This window comes from Eumetopias jubatus, unplaced genomic scaffold, assembly GCF_037043125.1.
Source record: "Eumetopias jubatus isolate StellerSeaLion01/CBP00866 unplaced genomic scaffold, mEumJub1_p1.0 scaffold_11, whole genome shotgun sequence".
Classification (NCBI taxonomy): domain Eukaryota; kingdom Metazoa; phylum Chordata; class Mammalia; order Carnivora; family Otariidae; genus Eumetopias; species Eumetopias jubatus.
In genome coordinates this window covers 65,056,927-65,077,640 of record NW_028274817.1, presented here as the reverse complement: position 1 = coordinate 65,077,640, position 20,714 = coordinate 65,056,927, and the positions used below count along the sequence as shown (strand labels likewise).

Here is a 20,714-nt window from a genome sequence, read left to right as displayed (position 1 = left end):
AAGTGAGGGGGTGGAAAACCATTTACCATGCAAATGGACACCAAAAGAAAGCTGGGGTGGCAATCCCTGTAACAGACAACTTAGATATTAAAACAAAGACAACTATAAGAGATAAGGAAGAGCACTATATCCTACTTAAAGGGTCTATCCAACAAGAAGATCAAACAATTGTAAATATCTATGCCCCTAACATGGGAGCAGCCCATTACATAAGCCAATTAATAACAAAATCAAAGGAACATATCGATAATAATACAATAGTAGTAGGGGAGTTTAACACACCCCTCACTGAACTGGACAGATCATCTAAGCAAAAGATCAACAGGGAAATAAAGACTTTAAAAGACACACTGGACCAGATGGACTACACAGATACGTTCAGAACATTCCATACCAAAGCAAAAGAATACACATTCTTCTGTAGTGCCCATGGAACATTCTCCAGAATAGATCACATCCTAGGTCACAAATCAGGTCACAACCAGTACCAAAAGATTGGGATCATTCCCTGCGTATTTTCAGAGCACAATGTTTTGAAACTAGAACATAATCATAAAAGGAAAGTTGGAAAGAACTCAAATACATGGAGGCTAAGGAGCATCCTACTAATAAATCAGAGCGGGAGACAAATCATGCGAGACTATGGACTCTGAAAAATAAACTGAGGGTTCTAGAGGGGAAGAGGGTGGGGGAATGGGTTAGCCTGGTGATGGATATTAAAGGGGGCACGTATTAAATGGAGCACTGGGTGTTATACCCAAACAATGAATCATGGAACACTACATCAAAAACTAATGATGTAATGTATGGTGATTAACATTACATAATAAAATAAAATTTTAAAAAAAGAGAACTCAAAGAATTTAAAAAAAAAGAATGAATGGGTCAACCAGGAAATTAAAAAATTTAAAAAATTCAAGGAAAGAAGTGAAAATGTAAACACAACTGTTCAAAATCTTTGGGATGCAGCAAAGGCAGTCCTATGAGGAAAGTATGTACCAATACAGGACTTTCTCAAGAAACAAGAAAGGTCTCAAATACACAACCTAACCCTACACCTAAAGGAGCTGGAGAAAGAATAGCAAATAATGTGTAAACCCAGCAGGAGAAGAGAAAGAGTAAAGATGAGAGCAGAAATCAATGAAATAGCAACCAAAAAGAACAGCAGAACAGATCAATGAACCTAGGGGCTGGTTCTTTGAAAGAATTAATGAGATTGATAAATCCCTGGCCAGAAATATCAAAAAGAGAAGAGAAAGGACCCAAATAAATAAAATCATGAATGAAAGAGGAGAAATCACAACCAAAACAAAAGAAATGCAAACATTTATAAGAACATATTATGAGCAACTATAAGCCAGCAAATTAGATAATCTGGAAGAAATGGAGGCATTCCTAGAGATGTATCAACAACCAAAACCGAACCAGGAAGAAAGAGAAAACCTGAGCACTAAGGAAATTGAAGCAATAATCAAAAAATCTGCCAACAAACAAGAGCCCAGGGCCAGATGGCTTCCCAAGGGAATTCTATCAAACATATAAAGAAGAATTAATACCTATTCTTCTGAAACTGTTCCAAAAAATAGAAATGGAAGGAAAACTCCCAAATTCATTTTATGAGGCCAGCATTACCTTGATCCCAAAACCAGACAAAGACCCCATCAAAAAGGAGAATTACCGACCAATATCCCTGATGAACATGGATGCAAAAATTCTCACCGAAATACTAACCAATAGGATCCAACAGTACATTAAAAGTATTATTCACCATGACCAGGTGGGATTTATTCCCGGACTGCAAGGTTGGTTCAACATCCACAAATCAATCAATGTGATTCAATACATTAATAAAAGAAAGAACAAAAACCATATGATCTTCTCAACAGATGCAGAAAAAGCGTTTGACAGCATCCTTTCTTGATCAAAACTCTTCAGAGTGTAGGGACAGAGCTTACATACCTCAATATCATAAAAGCCATCTATAAAAAACACACAGCGATTATCAGACTCAATGGGGAAAAACTGAGAGCTTTACCCCTAAGGTCAGGAACACGGCAGTGACATCCACTATCACCACTGCTATTCAACATAGTACTAGAAGTACACAGCAATCAGACAACAAAAAGAAATAAAAGGCATCCGAATCGGCAAGGAAGAAGTCAAACTCTCACTCTTTGCAGATGACATGATACTTTATGTGGAAAACCCAAAAGACTCCACCCCAAAACTGCTAGAACTCATACAGGAATTCAATAAAGTGGCAGGATATAAAATCAATGCACAGAAATCAGTGGCATTCCTATACACCAACAAGACAGAAGAAAGAGGAATTAAGGAGTCGATCGCATTTACAATTGCACCCAAAACCATAAGATACCTAGGAATAAATCTAACCAAAGAGGCAAAGAATCTGTACTCAGAAAACTATAGAATACTCATGAAAGAAACTGAGGAAGACACAAAGAAATGGAAAAACGATCCATGCTCATGGATTGGAAGAACAAATATTGTGAAACATGTCTATGCTACCTAGAGTAATCTACATATTTACTGCAATCCCTATTAAAATACCATCAACTTTTTTCAAGGAAATGGAACAAGTAATACTAAAATTTCTATGGAACCAGAAAAGACACCAAATAGGCAGAGGAATGTTGAAAAAGAAAAGCAAAGCCTGTGGCATCACTATTCCGGACTTCAAGCTCTATAACAAAGCTGTCATCATCAAGACAGTATGATACTGGCACAAAAACAGACACATAGATCAATGGAACAGAAAAGAGAGCCCAGAAATGGACCCTTAACTCTATGGTCAACTAAACTTCGACAAAGCAGGAGAGATTGTCCAATGGAAAAAAGTCTCTTCAACAAATGGTATTGGAAAATGGACAGCCACATGCAGAAGAATGAAACTGGGACTTCATCAAGATAAAAAGCTTTTGCACAGCAAAGGAAACAGTCAACAAAACAACAGAAAAAAAACAGAATGGGAGAAGATATTTGCAAATGACAAAGGGCTAGGATCTAAAATCTATAAAGAACTTATCAAACTCAACACCCAAAGAACAAATAATCCAATCAAGAAATGAGCAGAAGACATGAACAGACATTTTTCCAGAGAAGACATCCAAATGGCCAACAGACACAGGAAAAAGTGCTCAACATCACTCAGCATCAGGGAAATCGAAATCAAAACCTCAATGAGATACCAGTCAGAATGGCTAAAATTAACAAGTCAGGAAACGAACGATGTTGGAGAGGATGCAGAAAAAGCAGAACCCTCCTACACTGTTGGTGAGAATGAAAGCTGGTGCAGCCACTCTGGAAAACAGTATGGAGGTTCCTCAAAAAGTTGAAAATAGAGCTACTGTATGACCCAGCAATTGCACTACTGGGTATTTACCCCAAAGCCACAAATGTAGGGATCTGAGGTATATGCACCCCAATGTTTATAGCAGCAATGTCCACAATAGCCCAACTGTGGGAAGAGCCAAGATGTCCATCGACAGATGAATGGATAAAGAAGCTGTGGTGTGTGTGTATATGTGTGTGTGTGTGTGTGTGTGTGTGTGTGTGTGTGTGTATATATATATATATATATATATATATATATATAGGAATATTATGCAGCCATCAAAAGGAATGAGATCCTGCCTTTTGCAACGATGTGGAGGGAACTGGAGGGTGTTATGCTGAGCCAAATAAGTCAATCAGAGAAAGACATGTATCATATGACCTCACTGATATGAGGAGTTCTTAATCTCAGGAAACAAACTGAGGGTTCCTGGAGTGGTGGGGGGGTGGGAGGGATGGGGTGGCTGGGTGATAAGACATACGGGAGGGTATGTGCTATAGTGAGTGCTCTGAAGTGTGCAAGACTGTTGAATCACAGATCTGTACCTCTGAAGCAAATATTACATTATATGTTTAAAAAAAAAAAAAGAAAGAAAGAGAAGACACCAGGAGGGGAAGAATGAAGGGGGGCAAATCGGAGGGGGGAGGTGAACCATGAGAAACTATAGACTCTGAAAAACAAACTAAGGGTTCTAGAGGGGAGAGGGTGGGAGGATGGGTTAGCCTGGTGATGGGTATTAAAAAAGGGCACGTTCTGCATGGAGCACTGGGTGTTATATGCAATAAATGAATCATGGAATACATCAAAAACTAATGATGTAATGTATAGTGATTAACAATAAAAAAATGAAAAAAAAGAAAAAAACTAATGATATAATGTATGGTGATTAACATAATAAAATTAAATTTAAAAAAGGCATAGATTGAGAAAAAGGATTAAAGGACGATATAAATACTGGTTATCTACAAAAGATCCAACTTAGATTAAAAGACACAAATAAGCTGCAAATGAATGACAAAAGGTATTTCATGAAAACCATACCTAAAAAAGCAGGGGTGACTACACAGACATCAGATAAATGAACCTTAAGCCAGGAAAATATGACACCTGGCAAAAAGATACTGTATATTGATGAGTCAACTAATCAAGAAGATATAACATTAATAAATATAAATGTACCAACAATAGAGCCCCAAGATATATGAAATAAACACTGACAGAATTAAAAGGAATTCTATAACAACAGTTTGGAGACATCAACACCCAATTTTCAATAAAGCATAAAACAAGCCAAAAAAGATCAATAAGAAAATAGAAAACGTGAACAATACTATAAAACAATTTACCATAACAGATATATAGGTAACATTCACTCAATAGCAGGATACAAATTTTCGCAAGTATATGTGAAACACTCTAAAGGACAAACCACATGTTGTGGTGTGCCTTAAAAATTTTAAAGGACTGAAATCATAAAAAGTATCTTTTCTACTCAAAATTGAAAGAAGCTGGAAATGAGTAACAGAAGGAAAACTGGAAAAAAATGCAAATATGCGGAAATTAAACAAGACACACTTAAAAAAAAAACAATGGGTCAAATAAGAAATCACAAGAGAAATTAGAAAAAACCTTCAGAAAAAGGAAAACAAAACCACAGAAAGCTAAAACTAAAGGAATTCAGCAAAAGAAGTGCTAAAAGGGGAATAATGGCACTAAACACATACATTAAAAGAAAATAATATCACAAATCAAGAACTCTACTTAAAGAAGTAGAAAAAGAAGAGCAAATAAACCCAAACTATTGAATGCTAGGAAATAATAAAGATTAGAACAGATATAAATAAAACGGACACTAGGAAAAAAGAAAATCAATATAATCAATAGTTGGTTCTTCAAAAAGTAAAATATTCATAAACCTTAGACTAAGACAAAAAGAGTGGACTGAAATTACTATAACCTGAAATAAAAGTGGGGACATTAGAAGCACAATTTTATGGAAAAATAATTATCAAAAATACCATGAATGATTGTACAGCAATAAAATAACCTAGATGAAATGGAAAAATTTCTAGAAACACAATCTACCAGAGGAGACTCATGAGGGAAAATAAAAACTGCACAGACCACTAAACTAATAAGAACACTGAATCAGTAATCAAAACTTCCAACAAAGAACACAACTAGATAGTTTCCCTGATGAATTCTACCAAACATTTCAAAAATAATTAATATCGGGGTGCCTGGGTGGCTCAGTCGTTAAGCGTCTGTCTTCGGCTCAGGTCATGATCCCAGGGTCCTGGGATCGAGCCCCACATCGGGCTCCCTGCTCTGCGGGGGGCGGGGGGGGGGCTGCTTCTCCTTTTCCCACTCCCCCTGCTTGTGTTCCTGCTCTCGCTATCTCTCTCTCTCTGTCAAATAAATAAATAAAATCTTTAAAAAAAAATAATATCAATCCTTCTCAAATTCTTCAAGGAAACTGAAGAAGAGGGAACACTTTGCAATTTACTCAATGAATCCAGTAATAACCTGATTTGAAACCCAGACTGATCACCTATAAGAAAACTACAGATTCTAGATGAATGCAGATTCAAAAATCCACAAAAAATTCTGGCAAACTAAATTAAATAGCACATTAACATAATTGTCCAATGTGACAAAAGGAAAAAAAATCTTCATAACATAGGATTTGGCAGTGATGTCTTCAGTATGACACCAAAAGCACAGGCAATGAAAGGAAAATTAGATAAACTGGACTTCATCAAATTTTATAACTCTTATGCAAAGGACACATCAATACAGTCAAAGGTAATCCATAAAATGGGAGAAATATTTGCAAAGCACATATATGATAAGGAATTAATATACAGAAAATATAAAGAACACAAGCACCACTGCACAACTGTTTTCTGGGACAAGCTGGCCCTACCTACAGTGCAGAGACCCTCCCACAGAGGACTAGCATGGGAACACGCCGCGCGGGTCTTTGAAGTGTGAGGTTCTGAAACACAGCTATGTCTGAGATAAAACACCAGAGTCCTGCACCACCTTGCAGGCTGACAGCTCAGTCACGAAAAAAAGCGAAGGTGGGAATCTGGAAGAAGCTGGGGACAAAAAGGGGTGACTCCTTGGGCATCTGTAAGGGTTTCATGAAGAGTGGTGGGCGTAAATTTTCCACTCCTCAGATGAGAAAAGGGAAAGAAGCTATTTTTACTCCACACCCACCAGCAATAATGACCTGAGCTAAACAGTGCCACCAAATGGCAAACGGAGCTGCTACACCAAGCCCCGCCCCACTGCACCCTGGAAGTGGATCTCCACTAGGGCAAATCCACAGAAAACCAGAGAGGCAGGCCCCTCCCCAGGAAGACCAACACAAACCTCTCTCACGGACAAGTCTACTGATCATAGAGTGCTGAAAGCTTCAGATCTACGGGAAAAAAGGATCTAGCTTCCTTTCACTTTCTTTTTTTGGTTTTGCTTTGCTTTCGTTTCTGGGGTTTTCTGGATATAGAAAGGGCAAATTCTGTATTTTATTTTTTTAATTCTTCATTATTTTTTCTTTCTTTTCCCAATCAAGATTCTCTTAACAAGCAGACCAAAACACATAGAGCTTCATTTATTTTTCAATTTAAAAAAATTTTTATTCTGTCTTGTTGGTGTATAGGAATGCCACTGATTTCTGTGCATTGATTTTATATCCTGCCACTTTACTGAATTCCTGTATGAGTTCTAGCAGTTTTGGGGTAGAGTCTTTGGGTTTTCTACATAAAGTATAATCTTATCTACAAAGAGTGAGAGTTTGACTTCTTTGCCAATTCAGATGCCTTTTATCATGGAACACTACATCAAAAACGAATGATGCAATATATGGTGATTAACATAACATATAAAAAAATAAATAAATATAAAACAAAAAATTTTTTATATTACTTTCCTTTTTTTCATTGGTATCAAAAATGACAAGATGGAGGAATTCACCCAAAAAGAAAGAACAAAAAGAAATAGCAGGAAGGGACTTAATCAATAGATATAAGTGAGATGTCTGAACTAAAATTTAACAATTATGCGCAAATGAAAACCACAATGAGACACCATCTTGCACCAATAAGAACCACCAAAATTAACAAGACAGGAAAAAACAAATGTTGGTGAGGATGTGGAGAAAGAGGGAACTGTCTTACACTGGTGGTGGGAATGCAAGCTGGTACAACCACTCTGGAAAACAGTATGGAGGTTTCTCAAGATGTTAAAAATAGAGCTGCCCTATGACCCAACAATTGCACTACTAGGTATTTACCCCAAAGATACACATGTAGTGAAAAGAAGGGGCATGTGCACCCCAATGTTCATAGCAGCAATGTCCACAATAGCCAAACTGTGGAAGGAGCCGAGATGCCCTTCAACAGATGAATGGATAAACAAGATGTGGTATATATACACCATGGAGTATTATTCAGCCATCAGAAGTGATGAATACATACCATTTGCACTGATATGGATGGAACTGGAGGGGATTATGCTGAGTGATATAAGTCAAGCAGAGAAGGACAATTATCATATGGTTTCACTCATATGTGGAACATAAGCAATAGCACAGAGGACCATAGCGGAAGGGAGGGAAATCCAAGGGGGGCAGAAATCAGAGAGAGGAACCATAAGAGACTATGGACCCTGAGAAACAATCTGGGGGTTTCAGAGGGGAGGACAGGGTAACAGGGTGATGGGTATTGAGGAGGGCACATGCTGTGATGAGCACTGGGTGTTATACTTAACTAATGAATCACTGAACACTACATCAAAAACTAATTATGTACTATACAGTGGCTAACTGAACATAAGAAGAAAAAAAAGGAGAGTGTTCTCAACTAACAGGCAACTATTTTTTATCATAAAATTACTTTTCCTAAATAAAGAACCCCATCTGTACAATGACAAAACATTCCCAAGGTCAGGTGAAGCATATTCGAGTCATCTACTTGATTTATAATTTGTGAATTTTCTCTGTAATTTTCTATAAATAATCAACAATAAAGCAATTATTTCTAAAATGTTGTCTATTAAAAAATTTTTAGGGCACCTGGGTGGCTCAGTTGGTTAAGCAACTGCCTTCGGCTCAGGTCATGATCCTGGAGTCCCAGGATCGAGTCCTGAATTGGGTTCCCTGCTCGGCGGGGAGTCTGCTTCTCCCTCTGACCCTCCCCCCTCTCGTGTGCTCTCTCTCTCTCATTCTCTCTCAAATAAATAAATAAAATTAAAAAAAATTTTTTTAAGTAAAAAATAGAACTACTGTACAATCCAGTAATTGCACTAGGTATTTTCCCAAATGATACAAAATACAGATTCGAAGGGGTACATGCACGCTGATGTTTACAGCAGCATTATCAACAATAGCCAAACTATGGAGAGAGCCCAAATGTCCATCAACTGATGAATGGCTAAAGAAGATGTGGTATATATACACACACACACACACACACACACACAATGGAATATTACTCAGCTATCAGAAAGAACAAAATGTTGCCATTTGCAACAACGTGATGTAGCTAGAGTGTATTATGCTAAGCACAATAAGTCAGAGAAAGACTAACAGCATTATGATTTCACACATATGTGGAATTTAAGAAACAAAACAAATGAATATATGGGAGGGGAAAATAAAAGAAAAAGGAGAGAGGGAAACAAACCATAAGAGACTCCTAAAGAGGGGAGTCTGGGTGGCTCAGTCACTTAAGCATCTGCCTTCGACTCAGGTCATGATCTCAGGGTCCTGGGATTGAACCCCGCACTGGGCTCCTTGCTCAGCGGGGAGTCTGCTTCTCCCTCTTTCACTGCTCCTCCCCCTGTTCATGCTCTCTCTCTCATTCTCTCTCTCTCTCAAATAATTAAATATTATCTTTAAAAAAAGAGAGACTCTTAAAGATAGAGTACAAACATCTGGGGTGATGGATGGAGGTGGGTGGGGGATGAGTTAGAAGGGTGATGGGTATTAAGGAGGGCACTTGATATGATGAGGACTGGGTTTTCTATGTACGTGCTAAATCACTGAATTCTATTCCTGAAACCAATATTGCACTCTATGTTAACTAGAATTTAAAAAGTTTGAAAAGAAAGAAAAAATAAAAACAGAAATATAAAAACATTCAAAAACCTTGAATACACATTTCTCCAAATAAAATATACAAATGACCAATATGTGAAGAAACATGTTCAACATGATTAGTCATACAGAAAATACAAATCAAAACCATAAGACATCACTTCACATCCATTACCCCCCAAAAAATAAATAAGTAAAAATAACCCAGAAAATAAAAGAAAAGAAATAAGGAAAGAAAGAAAAGAAAATTTTTGGTGAAAATGTGGAGAAATTAAAACCTGTATGTATTGCTGGTGGCAACATAGAATGCTGCAGTTGTTGTGGAAAGTGGTATGGCAATTCCTCAAAAAATTACATCCAGAATTATGTTATGTTCAGCAATTCCACTTCTGTGTATATACGCAATGGAATGGAAAGTAGGAACTTGAAGAGATATATCTGTATATCCATGTTTATAACAGCACTATTCACAACAGCCAAAAGGTGGAAGAAACCCAAGTATCCACTGACATATAATCGGATAAATATAATATGATATATGTATACCATATATTATTCATCCTTAGAAAGTAATGAAATTCTGATAGCTAATATAAAATGGAGTAATGTTGAAAACATTATGCCATATGAAATAAGCTGGACAGAAAAGGACAAATATTGTATGATTCCATTTATATGAGGTACCTAGAACAGACAAATACTTAGAGACAGAAAAAAGAAGAGAGGTTAAAAGGGGCTGGGAAGAAAGGGGTTTATTTTTAGATGTGTACAGTCTTCTGTTTAGGATAATGGTAAGTTCATGAAAACAAATGGTGATGATTGCACAACACTGTGAATGCACTTCATTGAACTGTGCACTTAAAACACTTAAATTGTAAATAATTTTTGGCGGGGGGAGGTAGGACAGGCAGAAAAAGAGAGAGAAAGAGAGGGAGAGAGAATCTTAAGCAGGCTCCACACCCAGCACGGAGCCCAATGTGAGGCTCAATCTCACAACATTGAGATCATGTCCTGAGCCGAGGTCAAGAGTCGGACACTTAACCGACTGAGCCACCTGGGCACCTAAGTAAATATTTTTTTTAGAAAAGGAGCCAAAGAAGCACAACATAAGTCATTCTATTATGTAACAGGATACTCCAATTTAGTGAAAAATGTTCAAACAACCTAACCGTCCCTCAAAAGAGGATGTGGAGATAGAAAGGACTGACGGTACTATATCCATTCAACAGATAAGTTGTACCACAGTTAAGGGCAAACACAACATGTAAAAGTTTCAAAACATTAAGGAAAAGGAAAAAAGGCAAGTTTAAGAAAACTACAAAAATATATAAGATAGATCTGTGCATTCCATGGTATGTTGAAAACAAATGAACACTTAAGATTAATACATTTCACTGAATGTAAATTTTACATAAAAAGGAAAGCTTGTAAATCTTTACAAAATTCCAGGGGCGCCTGGGTGGCTCAGTTGGTTAAGTGACTGCCTTCAGCTCAGGTCATGATCCTGGAGTCCCTGGATCGAGTCCTGCATCAGGCTCCCTGCTCGGCAGGGAGTCTGCTTCTCCCTCTGACCCTCCCCCCATCTCATGTGCTTTCTCTCTTTCTCATTCTCTCTCTCTCAAATAAATAAATAAAAATCTAAAAAAAAAATCTTTACAAATTCCAGCTCACAACAGGCATGCTAGGGGTGCCTGGGTGGCTCAGTCGGGTTAAGTGTCCAACTCTTATCTCGGCTCAGGTCTCGATCTCATGGTTTTGAGTTTGAGCCCCACACTGGGCGCCATGCTGGGTGTAGAGCCTACTTAAAAAAAAAATTTTTTTTTAAGATATGCATGCTAAAGCATTTGGGTTAAGTGAAATGATTCTACAATTGACACTAAAATGCATAAGAAATGTAATAACTGATAGAGAGATTAGTAGATAAACAGAAATGTAATAAACCCAGTATACTAAAACATTAATGGAAGACTCAAGGAGGTGAGCATATGGGAAATCACTGTGAAATTCTGTTCACCTTGCTGCATGTTGGAACTTTTCATAATAAAACATTGGAAAAGAGAGATGGAGTATATTATTATCACATAAAGTAGGTAAGATTTCGGATGAAGGAAAATTAGAGATAAAAGGGTACATTACTTATTGATAATGGATCAATCCACTAGAAAGACAACAATCCTACAAGTACACATACCTAACAACAGAGCTTTAACACACAAGAAGAAAAAACTGAGAACTGCAAGGAGAAAACAACAAATCAACAATTATACTTGGAGACCTCAATATTGCTCTCTCAATATTAGACAGAACACCATAAAACATATGAGACCTGAAATATAATCAACCAGCACAACTTAATTAAAATTTATAGAATACTGCAGCTAGAAACAACAGAATATATAAAAGGAAAAAAAAATCAACAAATATACAGCATTTCTAGGTTTTAAATTAGAGAAGACTCTGAACACAGTAAAAGTGAAACAAAAAAATCAAAATTCATATAGCACAGTGCTTAAAACAGTAAGGAAATTTATACCATTAAATGCATATATTTTTTAAAAAGCAAGATCTAAAATCTACCTTAATTAGCTAGAAAAAGAAGAGTAAATGAAACCCAAAGAAGATGGATAAAATAGAGATAAGACTGGAAATTAATGAAATGGAAAAAAGTGAGAGTAATTAATGAAACCTAAAGCTGGTATTTTCGGAAAATGAGAGTAAAATTGCTAAACCTCTAAAGAGACTAAACAAGGAAAAAAGATAAGACACAAATTATCAACAACATAAATGAAAGGTGACATGTCATAACAAAGCCTACAAAAAAAAAACCAGAATATTATGAACAAATTTACACCAATAAATTTGGCTATTGAAATGAAATGGGCAAATGCATTAAAGACAAAATTTACCAAAACAGATCTAAGGAGAAACAGATAGTCTAAACAGCCGTACATTTATTAAACACATTGAAGCTGTTAAAAAAAAAAAAAAAACGGAAAACTACACGCCCATGATTCACTGGAGAATTCTATGAAACTTTTTTTTTTAAGATTTTATTTATTTATTTGATAGAGAGAGACACAGCAAGAGGGGGAACACAAGCAGGGGGAGTGGGACAGGGAGAAGCAGGCTTCCTCCAGAGCAGGGAGCCCGATGCGGGGCTCGATCGCAGGACCCTGGGATCATGACCTGAGCCAAAGGCAGACGCTTAATGACTGAGCCACCCAGGCGACCCTCCATGAAACTTTTAAGAATGAAATAATATCTATCCTACAAATATTCTTTAAGAAGACAGAGGAGGTGACAACACTTCCCTACTCACTTTATATGAGAACAGTATTATTGTGATAGCAAAACCAGAACATATATAAGAAATCTTCAATGGAACATGCATACTTAACACTGAGGTAAAAACAGTGTTGAAATATTAGCAAAAGAAATACAACAATAGAGGCCCCTGGTTGGTGCAATCATTTAGGCACCTGGCTCTTGGTTTCAGCTTGGGTTGTGATCTCATGGTCATGGGATCTAGTCCTGTGTTGGGCTCTGCACTCGGTGCAGAGTCTGCTTGAGAATCTCTCCTTCTCCCTCTGCCCCTCCTGCTCATTCTCTCTCAAATAAATAAATCTTTAAAAAAAAAAAAGAAATACAACAATATATAAAAAGTGTAATGTACCATGACCAAGCAAGGCTTATTCTAGGAATGCAAGACTGATTTTCTAGATTATCAAAAGAGATACATTAAAAAGCATTTGAAGAAAGTAAGCATCAACCACCATACCTGGCAGGTGGTCTCGGCCAGTACCAACTCGCTCCCTCCCCACCCACCCTACCACATTTGATAGGTGGCCTCAGCTGGGACTGGTGTACCTCCAAAGTGGCACCTGAGGTTGATGGCTCCTGGGGGTAATGGTGGCTAACCCTGCCTACCAGCATACCTGCAAGAGTCTCAGCCCAGCCACAATAGGAAGACACAGGCAGCCCACACAAGAGACAGCCCTGGTGGGCCTGGTTCTGGTTGACTAACGGGGACTGCACTTCTGCATCCCAAAGGATGCCTTTTACATAAAGCCACTCCTTCAAGACCAAGAGCAGTAGCTATTCTAATACATAAAAACAAACACAAAGAGACAAAAAGAGAAGACAGAAGAATGTGTTCCAAACGAAACAAGACAAAACCTCAATAAAAGAACTAAACAAACAGAGATAAGCAATCTACCTGATAAAAAGTTCAAAGTAATGGTCATCAAGATGTTCATCAAACTCAGGAAAAGAATAAACAGAGTGAGAAAGTCAATAGAAAATATTTAAAAAGAACAAATCAGAGCAAAAGAATACAATATTATTGTATATTTGATGAAAAAAATTGAAGATGATACAAATATATGAAAAGATATACCATGCTCATGGACTGGAAGAATTAATATTGTTAAAATGTCCATACTACCCAAAGTGACCTACAGACTCAATGCAATATTTATCAAAATACCAACAGCATTTTCTACAGAACTAAAACAAAGAATCCTAAATTTGTATGTAATCACAAAAGACCCCAGATAGCCAAAGCAATCTTGAGAAAAAAGAACAAAGCTAGAGGTATTTGGAAGTAGCACCAGATTTCAAACTATACTACAAAGCTTATAGCTACAAAGCTAATGAAAACAGTATGGTACTAGCACAAAAAAAAAAAAAAAAAAAAAAACCCAAAACAAAACCAGATACAGAGATCAGTGGAACAGAAGTGAGAACCCAGAAATAAACCCACACTTATACAGTCAATTAATCTACCATGAAGAATGTAAGAATATACAATGGGAAAAAGATGCAGTCTTCAATAAATGTTATCAGGAAAACTGGATAGCTACATGAGAAAGAATGAACTAAACCACTTTCTTATACCCTGCACAAAAACAGACTCAAAATGAAGTCCTAAATGTAAAATCTCAAACCCTAAGACTCCTAAAAGAAACTATAGGCAGCAAACTGTAGGACATAAGTCTTAGCAATACCTTTTTGAATTTATATCCTCAAGGAAGGGCAACAAAATGCAAAAATAAGTAACGGGGACTACCTCAAACTAAAAAGCTTATGCACAGCAAAGGAAGACATCAACAAAATGAATAGGCAACCTAATGAAGGGGAGAAGATATTTGCAAATGATATACCTGATAAGGGGTTAATATCTAAAATATATAAAGAACTCACACAACTCAACATACACACACAAAAACAATCCGATTACAAAATGGGCAGAGAACCTGAACAGACATTTTTCGAAGAAGACAAACAAATAACCAGGAGACACATGAAAAAAATGCTGAACATCACTCATCATAAGGGAAATGCAAATCAAAGCAACAATGAGATATCACCTCACACCAATCAGAATGGCTAGTATCAAAAAGATAAGAAATAACAAGTGTTGATGAAGATGTGGAAAAAAGGGAAGCCTCGTTCACTACTGACACGGGAATAAAAACTGGTACGACTACTATGGAAAACAGTATGGAGGTTCCTCAAAATGATCAAATAGAGCGACCATACAATCCCGCTATTCCACTCTGGGTATTTATCCAAAGAAACTAAAAACACTAATTCAAAAAAAGATAGATGCACCTCTTTGGTAAGTGCACCATTATTTACAATAGCCAAGATATGGAAACAACCTAAAAGCCCATCAATAGATAAATGTATTTATCTATTGAAGATAGACAGAAGATGTGCTCTGTGTGTGTGTGTGTGTGTGTGTGTGTATATTACTCAGCTATAAGAAAAGAATAAAATCTTACCATTTGAGACAATACGGATGGACTTAGAGGGCATTATGCAAAGTGAAATAATTTAGAGAAAGATAAATACCATATGATTTCACTTATATGCAGAATCTATAACAAAATAAAATAAAAACACACTCAAATACAGAGAACAAACTGGTGGTTGCCAGAGGGGAGGGAGGTAGAGTGGATGAGTGAAGTGAAAGCAATCAAGAGGTATAAACTTCCAATTATAAAATAAATAAGTCACAGGGAACTAAAGTACTGTGAATACTAAAGCATAGGGAATATAATCAATAATACTGTAATAAAACATTGCTGACAGATGGCAACTAGAATTACAGTGCTGATCATTTCATAACATATATAAATGCTGAATCACTATGTTGTTCACCTGAAACTAACATAATATTGTATGTCAACTATACTTCAATTAAAAAAGAGAAATTAAGGGACACCTGTGGCTCAGTCAGATAAGTGTCTTGACTCTTGATTCAGCTAAGATCATGATCTCAGGGTCATGAGATCAAGCCCTGTGCTGGGCTCTGCACTGAGCATGGAACCTGCTTAAGATTCTCTCACTCTCCCTCTGCCCCTCCCTCCCCACTTGCACACACATTACCTCTTTCTATCTCTCAAAAAAAAAGAGTAAGAGCGAAATTACATCCATTTATAATTTTAAAACAGAAATTAACTATAGGCTTGAAAGAAATTAGTGAAGCAGTTATGTATGTAAGGATATGATTGTAAAGATAGAAAATTGTCAAGAATCTACAAATAAGCTACTTGAACTGGTTAAGAGAATTTAGCTAAATTACAGAATACAAAGTCATTAAATCACCTGAAATTTCATTTATCATGACATCAGAAAACATGAACTACTTACAGATAAATTCAGCAAAATATATGCTAGATTTGTAATGAAAAGTATGAAACACTGCTAAGAGAAATCAAAGGAAAACTACATAAATGGAGAGACATACTATATTCATGTAACAGGAGAAAAACACTAAGATGTCACTGAAAAAAGATCCAACATAATCCCAATAAAAGTTCCAGAAGGACTCTTATGAAAAGTGGCAAGATGATACTAAACTTTATATGGAAATGCAAGTAACAGTTAATAGGCAAAACAATTCTGAAAAAGTAGAACAAAGATGTAGGAGTCACGGTATCTGATTTCAAGATTTACTATAAAATACAAGGTTACAGTAATCAAAACAGTATGGTATTAGTTTAAGGACAGACATATAGATCAACTGATTCACAAATATGTAATAAGTTGATTTTTTACAAAGATACAAAGTAATTCCACGAAGAAAGAAGTCTTGCAACACATGACAGAGGAATAACTGACTATACTGGAATAAAATATGAATCTTCACCCATATCTCACATATCATTAACATGAAAGAAATCACAAACTCTAACTTAAAAATAAAAAGTACATGGGGCACCTGGGTGGCTCAGTCATCAAGCATCTGCCTTCAGCTTAGGTCACGATCCCAGGGTCCTGGGATTGAGCCCCGCATCAGGCTCCCTGCCCTGCGGGGAGCCTGCTTCTCCCTTTCCCACTCCCCCTGCTTGTGTTCCCTCTCTCGCTGTGTCTGTCTCTGTCAAATAAATAACATCTAAGAAAAAAAAAATACATAATTTTGAGAAGAAATCAGAGGAAAATATTTGCAACCTTGGGGTAAACCAAGATTTTTTAAATAGGACACACACATGCACACCAAAAAAAAAAAAGCAAACATTAAAAAACTGATGAGTAACACTTTATCAAAATTCAAAACTTCTGTTTTGAAAGACACCATTAAAGAAATGAAAAGAGAAGTCACAAAGGAAGAAAATATACAAAATACATAAACCTTAAAAATGACTTGTATACAAAATAAAGAACTATCTTAACTAAATAAAAAGACAAAATTCCCCACACACAAAAAAGAGGAAAACATTTGAATAAACACATCATGAGGATATATAAATGGCCATTAAACCCATGAAAAGATGTTTAATCTCATTAATCATCAGAGAAATGCAAATTAAAATAACAATGAAGTAACACTACATATCTATTAAAATGGCTGAAATGTTAAAAACTGCTAATAACTATCATTGGTAAGGACATGGAGAAACTGAAATTTTTTTTTTTTTTACCATATATTGCTGATGGTAATTCAAAATGTTATAGCCACACTAGAAACAATTTGGCAGTATACTATAAAGCCAATCATCAAGTAATCTACATAGGCTCATACATATTACAGAAATTATGTCAATAATTTAATAATCTTCCAAAACAGAAAGCACCACTGGTGGGTTTACGGGTGAATTCAACACATTTAAGGAAGACATTATACGAATGCTCTACAATCTATTTTAGAGGATAAAGCAGAGGGAACACTTCCTAATTCAATATATCAGGCCAGCATTACCCTAATACCAAGACATGATATGTAACTACAAACCAGTATCTCTCATAATCATAAATGCTAAAATCCTCAACAAACTGTTAGCAAATAAAATCCAAAAATGTATTAAAAGAATTATACACCATAACCAACTAGGATTTATCCCAGATATGGAACACCGGTTCAACATTATCCATCATATCAACAGGCTTTCAAGAGCACATGATCATAACAATAGATGCAGCAAAGGCATCTGGCAAAGATCCAGCACCCACTCATGACAAAATTTCTTAGTAAATGAGAAATAGAGGAGAACTTACACAACTTGATAAGTACCTACAAAAAAATCAATAGCTAACATAATGCTTAATGGTAAGAAACTATAAGCTTTCACACTAAGGTCAGGTAAAGGCAAGGATATCCTTTCTCACCACTCCTTTTGAACATGATACCAGAAATTTTAGCTAATGCAATAAAACAAGAAAAACAATTAAAAGGTACACAGAGGGGCGCCTGGGTGGCTCAGACCTTAAGCGTCTGCCTTCGGCTCAGGTCATGATCCCGGGGTCCTGGGATTGAGTCCCACATCGGGCTCCCTGCTCAACAGGAAACCTGCTTCTCCCTCTCCCACTCCCCCTGCTTGTGCTCTCTCTCTTGCTGTGTCTCTTTCTGTTAAATAAATAAATAAAACCTTTTAAAAAAAAAAAGTACACAGACTGGGAAGGAAGAAATAAAACTGTCTGTTCACAGATGAAATGATCTCATATAGAGAAAATCCAAAACAACTATTGAAAAAATCCAGGAACTAAGTGATTAGAGCAAGGTTGCAGGATATAAGGTTAATATACGAAAGATACTGCTTTCCTATACACTAGCAATGAAGAAATGGAACACTGGTTCCATTTGGCCCGTATGGTATGGTCCGCATACCATATGGCCCAGTAATACCACTTCTAGATATTTTTCCAAGGGAAACGAAAGCATCTTTCTATACGAAGACCTGTACAGAAATACTTGTAACAAACTGATTCATAAGCCAAAAATAACCCAAATGTCCATCAATAAGTAAGTAACCTGTAGCCCATCTGTACAGTGGAATAGTACTCAACAATACAAACAACAAAGTACTTGGAACACATAAACATGGATGAATCTCAAAACTGTTAAACTGAAAATTACATAAAACAGCATACTATGTGATTTCATTGATATGAAGCTTTAAAAAAGACAAATATAATCTATAGTGAGAAAAGTAGATCCCAGATTCTCTACAGCTAGGTATATAGGGTTCAGGACTGACCAAGAAGTACTGATTAAAGTTTTCTACATCTTAATTGTGGTAATGGCTACTGGGAAATATACTTTTGATAAAATCCTTTGTGAACTTGGTATAGGAAATACATCATACGTAATTGGTGGCTATACAAAACTATATTAAATTTTTTTGGAAATGGGGCGCCTGGGTAGCTCAGTCAGTTAAGCACCTGCCTTTGGCTCAGGTCATGATCTCAGGGTCCTAGGATCAAGCCCCACATCAGGCTCCCTGCTCAGCAAGGAACCTGCTTCTCCTTCTCCCTCTTCCTCTGCCTGCCACTCCCCCTACTTGTACTCTCTCTCTGTCAAATTAATAAATAAGATCTTATAAAATAATTAATTAATTTCTTGGGACAGTTTTGCAAGTGGCTCAGAATGGTGGAATGAACATATTTCTTTACTAAAATGATATGAAAGAACAAAAAAGTTACAATCCCACAGGTGAAAAAGAAGAAAAAGGAAGATCCTGACAGAAATGAAATGTCAACAAAACTGTGAAAGCTAGAAGGCATATGGACAAATGTCAAATGACATAACAAAATAAAGAAGGTTGAAACTTAAGTTCCCATGGAGGAGAAAAACAAGAATCACATATTTGATATTCCTCAGAAGATTAAGGACAAGGAGGCATCAGTTAACACAAACAGTTCGGGAGAAGTGTGGAGTGAAAGCAGGAAAATTGGTTGAGAGGCTAAATAAGGAAGAGTCACAGACCTACCAGATTGCAAAATTAGTCCATTATTAAAGTAAGGTGACTAACCCACTTGAAAAATTCTGGGAAGTACGGTGCATGGGAAAATAAGTATCTAGGAAATAAGAGATCCAAAACAAGAAATGGATGAGGAAATTCCCAGAAAAGTGAAAGTAGATGAAACAGACCAGATTAGAAGTGGGGGGAAAAGGCTCCATCAGTGTCATTTCAAAGAAAAAAAATAAACTGATCATTCACCTGATGTGTTAGAGTTACTGAAGAATTTTAGGGTTTTGCTAAATACATAGGAAATTAAGTAGTCAAAAGTATGGAGAAAATAAAAGACAAAAAATCCAAAACATTATTAACTCTAGGAAAAGCAAACAAAAAAGGACAAAGGAATGTAATCATCATATACTATGTGTATATACACATGTATATGTGTATGTATGAGAAATATATGCAATATATACTACATAGCCCTTTTGTGAATATTTACATAGTTATAGTCATGCAAACAATGAAAACTATTCCACCAGAACTGTGGTATAACCATACTGAGAGAATGGGAGGAGGAAACTGTCTTTGGCAGGCAGTATATGAGAACTAAATCCACAACTATCACATAATAATGGTAATGTCTAAAACTGAAAAATAAACAGCATTATAAGCATATTTAAACTTTTTTTTTAAGATTTTTTTATTTATTTGAGAGAGAGAGAATGAGAGATAGCACGAGAGGGAAGAGGGTCAGAGGGAGAAGCAGACTCCCTGCTGAGCAGGGAGCCCGATGTAGCATTATAAGCATATTAAACAGAAACATACAAGTAAAAGCAAAGAACAGCTAGAAGAATTGAGTCATTACCTTTGAGTAGAGTCTGGGTAAAACAGAAGACTATTGATTTTTCAATGTAGCCTTACGGTAATACTTGATTTTTAAAAAGCACACAGATTCAATTTAGTAAACAAAAAAAGTTAATTAGAAAATAAACATTATAAAACAATGAAAAGTACAGGGAACACGTTAATATATAAATTATATGAAATAAAAGGAAGAGGAAAATACAGCATA

The 20,714-nt window shown here is 36.3% G+C and overlaps 1 protein-coding gene across 6 annotated transcripts in view; it reads right to left on the bottom strand.

Annotated features, from left to right (window-relative positions):
• ATRX (ATRX chromatin remodeler) overlaps positions 1-20,714 on the bottom strand; it is a 300,408-nt gene that overhangs the window by 132,757 nt on the left and 146,937 nt on the right. The gene's annotated exons all lie outside the window — the stretch shown is intronic.